Genomic DNA, 8,803 nt, shown 5'->3' with positions numbered 1-8,803 from the left:
TGTTTTTAAATTCTGGGAAACTCTCATAGTCATCTGAAGTTGAGTAGCCTAGAAATGTAATAAACAAGCAATTGTAAACTGTCCTTTTTTGGTGCCGGGTTATCTGTTTATTCTAGTCTTGAATTCCTGTTACTTAACCTCACAGAGTGTCTCTGAACGTTATCTCAGACAATATTTGGATTCATTTTGTTTCACTGATTGAATTAATTTGATTTGTGGATTAATTATATTGTTACGAGTCTATTAGCATAAAAAGCTGAGATGAGACATTTAAGGGTCAAGCAGTTGTGCAAATTAGAATATGACATACAAAAACAATGTGGGCTGAATATTAGTTATACTATTCAGGATACATCGTTGTAAATCTGAACAGAGTGTAAATTCTCTTCTTACTAACATCAAGACATTGAAAGTGAGCTTGGGACACTTGGCCTGCTCCAATCAGTTCACCTCTGATTTTTTTTTGCAAAAACAACTTTTCACTCTTCCAATTAAAGGGCCTAGCATGGCTAAGCCATCATCCCAGATTCCCTACTCTTGGAACAAAGTCACTGTTAAGTCGTGGGCTCTGGTAAGCAGGAATGATGACACAAGACTGAGTACAAAGAAACTCATTCTTTTATTCTTGCTAGAACTGTACTGGAGCTTGGGCAGCACCCAGCCACAATATATAGCCTAGCCCTAAGGTGGCAGCCAATAGGTTTGAACCTGCGCTTGCCGCCTGGGGCTGACCAATTGCAGGCCTGGAGACAGCCTGTCTGGGTTGCTGGAGAGCCGTTGCTCTCCCAGCAACGCACGTGGTGTAATACCACAAGCCCAATACATAACACCCCTCCCTCCTAAGATCAGGCTATAATACCCCTTAATAAGCGTAACAACAGTCAAGACTTATGAATCACTCCCAACCACCATAATAAAATAATAACAAAAGTAATAATTAATAAAGCTTATAGATTCAAGATGTCTACAAGGACATTAGACAACATCTACAAGCGTACCAATGTAGCAGGGACTACAATGAGATTTAACAACGGCTAAACGGCTACCAATGCAGTAAGGACTACAATGAGATTAAACAACGTCTCATGAACATGCTTACAAGCAGTACTGGCAGTTTCAAAATGCCCCAATTTCTGTAGGTAGTGGTACAATTTTCATAACATTATACATCACTTTACTTTACAATATAGTCTGTGAGATATGCAGGAGGTTTGTGTGGCCTGGAGGAGCACCTTGGAGTTCCCCTCGCTTTGTGGTCTACCAGCTTACCCAGTGGGCTGGGTAGACCCATGTCCCCTTGTGCTCCAGTGTCCAGGGGAATGGAAATGCTCTGGCTGGCCTCACCCGGTTGGCCCACCCCAGAGTCAGTCTGTTCTGCAGAGTAGGCACAGCGGTTGCTGAGATTCGGCTGGTTCGCCTGGTCAGGGGTTCCATGTTGCACTTCTGAGCTTCCTGGTTCTTCCTCAGATTCCACCTCCGCTGAGAAGGGAAACCCCTGGTGGTTCTTGTGTGGGCTGGCTTGGGTACCAGTTTGAGGACCTTGGGAGGGACTTATGCCGCAGTGACCGTTCTGGAAACCTTTTTCTAAGTTGGTCAATGTGTCTTCTGACCAGTCGCCCTCCCTCCAACCCCACTCATAAGATAGGGGTCCAGATGCCTTGGTCATTTGACCAGGAACCCATAAATTCCCTTCCAGCCATTTTGAGTGGCTATCCACTACTACCAGGAAAAGCTGCCCTTGAAAAGGCCCAGCGTAGTCTATGTGAACCCTAGACCAGGGTGTATGCATTTCCTCCCACCTGTGAACTGGGGCCTGAGGCATTTCAGGCCTAGATTGCTGGCATGTATAGCAACCATGAACTTGATCCTCTACAGCCTTATCCAGGCCAGGCCACCAAAGGTAGCTTCTAGCTAAGGCTTTCATTCTGACAATGCCTGGATGCCCTCATGTAAGGAGTGTAAGACTCTGTCCCTTAATGAAGTGGGGATTGTTACTCTGTTGCCCCATAAAATGCAGCCCTTGTGTGCAGACAACTCATGTCTCCTGACAAAATAACTTTGAAATTCAGAGCCTGGACTTTTTTCCAACCAGCCCGTGTATACCCATGACAACACTCTACTCAGAATTTTATCTGTGGCAGTTTCAGCAGCAATATCCCCTGCGTGAAGGGGAAACTCAGGTAAGTCCTATATGGACAATATTCTAGCAGCAGGAGCTGGATCAGGATCCATTAGTGGCAGTGGTAGTCTGCTGAGGCCATCTGCATGGCCCATTTCCTTCCCTGGTTTATGCATTAACTTAAAATTGTATGCAGACAAAAAATAGACCATCTCAGCATTCTTAGAGATAGTATACGGGGGGTTTGTTTGTTTGTTTGTCTGTTGTGAACAATCCCAACAGAGGTTTGTGGTCAGTGTAGACAGTGAAATCCCTGCCATATAAATAATCATGAAATTTCTTAACTCCAGCCACTATGGCCAAGGCTTCTTTATCAATCTGTGCATAGTTTCACTCAGCAGAAGATAAAGTCGTAGAGTAAAATGCAATAGGAACCTGTGTCCCATTTTTCTCTATGTGGCTTAAGACTGCCCCCACCCCATAGGGCACGGGTCGGCAACCCGCGGCTCCGGAGCTTCATGCGGCTCTTTGAGCCGTCTCCTGCGGCTCCCAGCCACCCGGTGCACGCGCACCTCTTCGAACGGGCAGTGGTGCGTGCGCACCTCTCCAAATGGAGAGTGGCACCCCCCGTTTGGAGAGGTGCGCGCGCACCTCCCCGAACGGGCGGAGGTGCGCGCACACCTCCCCAAACCTTTGGAGAGGTGCGCGTGTACCTCCGCGCGAACGGGCAGAGGTGCCGCTCTTTGAGGAAGCTGTCGCGGCCCGTCTCCGAAGCTGCCGAAGCTAGATGTAAGGGGTGCAGAGGCAACCATCTTCGCGCCAAATTGCAGATTTTTCTCGGCCACGTGTAAAGCTTGCAGAAGAACTGGCCACATTGCGGTGGTTTACAGAGCCTGCCAGAGAGACAGGACGCACGCGGTTGCCATTTTTTTTTAAAGTGAGATGGAACCGGTTCCCGGTTGCCCGACGGCGACGGCCCGTCTGCAAAGCTGCCGCTTTCAGCAGCTTTGCAGACGGGCCGCGGCAGCTTCCTCAAAGAGCAGCGCCCCTGCCCATTCTGAGAGGTGCGCGCGCACCTCTCCGAACGACCGGAGGTGCGCGCGCACCTCCCCAAACCTTTGGAGAGGTGCGCGCGTACCTCCGCGCGAACGGGCAGAGGTGCCGCTCTTTGAGGAAGCTGTCGCGGCCCGTCTCCGAAGCTGCCGAAGCGTTCTTCTAAGTTCGAGAACTTGCAAATGCGTGTGGCCTGCATTAGGCTCGCGATAAACTCTGAAGCTGTCTCCCCAGGTAGCTGCAAGGTCAAAAGTCGCTGGGCCACACACGCACAGCAATGTTGTGGCCTTTAGGCCTTCCTCTGCAATTTGATTTGCTCGTAGATAGTTTTCCACTTGCGAGAGGTAAGACGGCCATTCTTCTGGATGCTTTACATCAAATTCTCTACGTTTGCCAACCTTTGGCATCTTCCTTAGATTCCTGCGTTCTTGGATCCTGCTGTTCTGAACCAGCCCTCTTCTGGCCTTGTAAAGGCAAACCCCTTTTTAGAAAGAAGAGACTGGAGAGCTTCCAAGGCTAAAAGGCATCCGCCAAGATTTATTACGCAGTTAACAAAAACACTAGAGCTTGTCTTCTCAAGCGGAAAAGTTGCTTTCAGCAACCAGCCCCTCCCCAAACACTCCTTTTATAGAGAGCTCAGGGCGTGGTCTCCCTGTGCCTCCTCCCGAGGAGTCCCACATTCTTTCTTTGTTTGTTCCTGCTCGACTGCCTCCTGCGTCGGGCGTCCTTGAACAGGGCCAGCTGTGGGTCATCATCTTCCGCACTATCGGGCTCACGCAGCTGAGAAGAGGGCCCCGGCTGGGAACTCTGCCAAGCCTCCACGCCATCATCAACCGGTTCATCTCCCACACGGTCCTCCTCCCCCTCATCTGAGTCATCCGACACATCTGAGCCGGCTGCCGAAACCACAGGCTGGCCCTGAGTCACAACACTATCCCGCACCGCAGGGCCCTTCCCCCGGGTCTGCCGATCCGGATGCGGTCGGGATGGGAACTGTTCGTGAAACGCAGTCACCAACGCAGGGGCATGAACGGCGGTCGCGTCTTCCCATGTGAAGTCCTCCGGCCCGTACCCTTTCCACTCGATCAGGTACTGGAAGCGACCTTTCAGCCAGCGGGAATCCCTGATGCTGGCGACCTCGTACTCGGGGGTGCTGCCTCCATCACGAGTTCCTGATGGGGGAGGTTCCGCTTGGCGAAGTGGACAGGCCGGTTGTTCGGGGACCAACAAGGACCGATGGAAGACGGGGTGCACGCGCAGGGAACGTGGCAGAGTTAAACGATAGGCGACCGGATTGATGACGGCCTCGACTGGGAACGGTCCAAGGTAACGGTGGTCCAGCTTCCTCGCCGGCCGAGTGGATGGTAGGTTCCTGGTGGACAGCCAGACCCGATCCCCCACCGATAGTGGAGGCGTATCCCTTCTCGACCGATCGGCGAACCTCTTGTAGTCGGCCTTGGCCTTCTCCAGCTGCCGTCGCACCAACCGATGGATCGCCTGTAACTCCGCCATAAATTCGTTCGCTGCCGGCTCCGATGAGTCCACGGGAGAAAGGGGGAAAAACCGGGGGTGATAACCCACGTTGGCCAAGAACGGTGTCATCTGCGTGGAGGTGTGCTGCGAGTTGTTAAAGGCAAACTCGGCTATGGCCAAATAGTCCACCCAATTGTCCTGCTGCAGGTTAACGTAGCAGCGCAGATACTGCTCTAAGATGCCGATGACCTTCTCGGTACCCCCGTCGGTCTGAGGATGATGCGCGGACGAGAGGCAAACCTTAATGTCCAACGCCCGCATCAACTCCTGCCAGAAGCGGGCTGTAAACTGGGCCCCCCTATCGGAGACGACTCTATCGGGAAGGCCATGCAGCCGGAACACCTGTTGGATGAACATGCGACTAGTGGCGCGAGCTGACGGTAAGCCGCGACAGGGGATGAAGTGCGCCATCTTGGTCAACATGTCCACCACCACAAACACTGTCGTGAAGCCGGAGGATGGGGGTAGATCCGTCAGAAAGTCCATGGACACAGCCCCCCAGGGTCTCTTGGGTGTTGGCAAGGGCTGCAGTAAACCAGGCGGGGCCCCTGTCGCTGACTTGGCCTGCCTGCAAGGAATGCAGGAGGTGACATAAGACTGGACATCGTGTCGGACTCGGGGCCACCAGAAGGTACGGGAGACCAGGTTCAGAGTCTTGAACAGGCCAAAATGCCCCGCAGCCGGGTTATCATGACACTGGCTGAGGACGAGTCCCCTGAGTGGCCCTCCTGGAACATAGAGCCGGTCACGATAATACAGGAGTCCATCCGCGACCGACCAAGGCGAATCTGGCCCCACCTCTTCCTTCCGCTGAGCCACCCACGCCTCCTGCTGCTGCGCCTCCCGGATCCGAGCCCGTATATCCACCGGCTCCCGCACCGCAGCAAAAGACTCGACGGGGATCACTGTCCTGGGCGGAAGCTTGTCTTCCGCTCGGGTGTATTCGGGCTTTCTGGACAGAGCATCCGCTCTCTGGTTGTGCCCGCTTGGTATGTACCGCACCCGGAAGTCAAACCTCGCAAAGAAGAGGGACCACCGGATCTGGCGTTGATTCAAATTCCGAGCAGTCTGCAGGCTTTCCAGATTCTTGTGGTCCGTCCGGACCTCGATCTGATGCCGCGCCCCCTCCAGATGATGCCTCCAAGCCTCGAACGCCGCCTTGATGGCCAGCAGCTCCTTCTCCCAGATGGTATAGTTGCGCTCCGAGGGGTTCAACTTCCGAGAGTGATCCGCGCAAGGGAAAAGGGTACCGCTGGGCGTCGTTGCCTGAAGTAACACGGCCCCAATGGCAATGTCGGAGGCGTCCGCCTCCACGACAAACGGCCGTTGCGGGTCGGGATGTTTCAAGATGGGCTCCTTCATGAAGGCGTCCTTCAAAGCCTGGAACGCCTGTTGTTCGGGGGCGTTCCACTGGAACCGAGTCTTCTTCTGCAGGAGCCGGGTGAGGGGGGCTGTCAAGGCAGCAAAGCCAGGGATGAATGTCCGATAGTAGTTGGCAAATCCAAGGAGTCGCTGAACGTCCTTCACGCGACGCGGGGGTTGCCAACTCTGCAACGACTCGACTTTACTCGGCTCCATGGCGATGCCCTCAGGAGAAATGCAGTGACCCAGGAAATCGATGGTCACCTGGTAGAACTGGCACTTCTCCAACTTGGCAAACAGCCGATGTTCCCGGAGGCGCTGCAGGACCTGACGGAGATGCTGATGATGCGCTTCACGCGACGGGGAGTAAATCAGGATGTCGTCCAGGTAAATCACGACAAACTGGTCCAACAGATCCCGAAAGATATCGTTCATAAAATGCTGAAACACAGCGGGGGCGTTGGTCAGGCCAAACGGCATCACCGTGTACTCGAAATGTCCATAGCGAGTACCAAACGCCGTCTTCCACTCATCACCCGGCCGAACCCTGACGAGGTTGTAAGCTCCACGCAGGTCCAGTTTCGTGAAGATCTTAGCCTCCCGGAGTCGGTCCAAGAGCTCGGGGATGAGGGGCAGCGGGTAGCGGTTACGCACCGTGATGGCGTTGAGTTTCCGGTAGTCACAGCAAAGCCGTAACTCACCCGACTTCTTTTTGACGAAGAGCACGGGCGCAGACACTGGCGAGGACGAGGGCCGGATGAAACCACGAGCCAAATTCTTTGTCAGGAAGTCCCGCAATGCAGCCAACTCGGGCTCCGACATGGAGTACAAACGCCCCACTGGGAGAGGCGCATCAGGGACTAGATCAATGGAACAGTCATAGGGCCTGTGCGGGGGTAATTGGTCCGCCTCTGACTCGCTGAACACATCAGCAAAGTCGGACAGTTCGGGAGGCAAGGAAACCCCTGAGGAACCCTCCACCTGGCCGGCACAGATATGGCGGGTGTGGTCCACGCACTGCAAACTTGGGAAGGTGACCAAGTTCTGAGACCAATAGATCTGTGGATCATGCGCCCGGAGCCACGCCAGTCCCAAGACCACGGGGAAGTGCAGATCCGACGTGACGTAAAACTGAATGGCCTCCACATGGGTACTGATGGCCATACACACGGGTTGCGTGGCGGCCGTAATAGGCCCGGACAGGAGCACTCGACCATCGATGGTCTCCACAAGCATGGGCGGATCCACTGGACACTGGGGAACAGCCCATTTGGCCACAAAGGCCGAATCCATAAAGTTAGTGGTAGCCCCAGAGTCAATTAAGGCATGGACCGGAATCCCCTCTGGCTTGCCAGGAAGGATCAGTCGTGCCTCCAGAATCAAATGCCGTGGAGGTTCACAGGCACCGTCGGAACGGCGTCGCTCGGCGTGGTCGTTGTGGGTTGCCCGATCTTTCACACCGTTTAGATCGGGCTCGGGCCGTTTCCCGATAGCAAAGCAGGGGACTTTCTCGGGGCAGGCTTGGTCACTGACGCCCGCTGACGCTTCTTCGGGCAAGAAGCAGCCAAATGTCCAGGGTCCCCACAGTAAAAACACAACCCCTCCGATCGTCGTCTGTCCATTTCCGTCACCGATAGACGGGACCTGGCGGCACCCAGCTCCATTGGCTCCTCCCTCTGGACTGGGGGCTCACGCACAACAGGGGCGGCAGGGGTCTGTGGGGTGACACGGCGACTCTTACGCTGCTGCAGCCGGGCATCGATCCGCAGACAAAGATGGATCAGCCCATTCAGGTCTGAGGGAATGTCCACGCGGGCCAGCTCATCCAACATCTCCTCTGACAAGCCATCCTGAAAGGCATCCACGAGCGCAGCCTCATTCCAGGCGGAATCCTGGCTAAGCAGCCGGAAATCGCTGATATAGGCCTGTAGAGGGCGCTGACCCTGCCTCAAAGCTTTCAGGCGTCGGGTGGCAGTCTGCGCCTTAATCGGGTCCTCGTACATGAGGCGCATATGGTCACAAAACCCCCCAAAGTTATCCAACAAAGGGCTAGGCTGTGCCAACAGAGGCGTGCCCCAACGAGCTGCATCTCCCGACAGAAGGCTCAACACGAATCCCACCTTATCTCGGTCAGTGGGGAAATCAGCTGCTCTCACGCTGATAAAAAGCTGGCATTGTCCCAGGAAGGCAGGAAACAGTTCTGGATTACCAGCAAATTTATCCGGCATAGCTATCTGACATTTCCTCCTGGGTGGGGGTGCAGCATGTACCTGAGCTTGCAGTTGAGCCACCTGAGCTGCCAGCAAAGTGAGTTGCTGGGTGAGCTGGGCATTCTCGGCAAGAAGCTGCTCCATCGTAGTAATAAGGGGTGGGTGGCTGAAAGCAAACTGTTCTGAACCAGCCCTCTTCTGGCCTTGTAAAGGCAAACCCCTTTTTAGAAAGAAGAGACTGGAGAGCTTCCAAGGCTAAAAGGCATCCGCCAAGATTTATTACGCAGTTAACAAAAACACTAGAGCTTGTCTTCTCAAGCGGAAAAGTTGCTTTCAGCAACCAGCCCCTCCCCAAACACTCCTTTTATAGAGAGCTCAGGGCGTGGTCTCCCTGTGCCTCCTCCCGAGGAGTCCCACATTCTTTCTTTGTTTGTTCCTGCTCGACTGCCTCCTGCGTCGGGCGTCCTTGAACAGGGCCAGCTGTGGGTCATCATCTTCCGCACTATCGGGCTCACGCAGCTGAGAA

The sequence above is a fragment of the Vipera berus genome (genome assembly GCF_964194415.1).
Source record: "Vipera berus genome assembly, chromosome: 1".
Lineage (NCBI taxonomy): Eukaryota > Metazoa > Chordata > Lepidosauria > Squamata > Viperidae > Vipera > Vipera berus.
The sequence above is the reverse complement of the archived record's forward strand: the minus strand, read 5'-3'. Positions refer to the sequence as shown.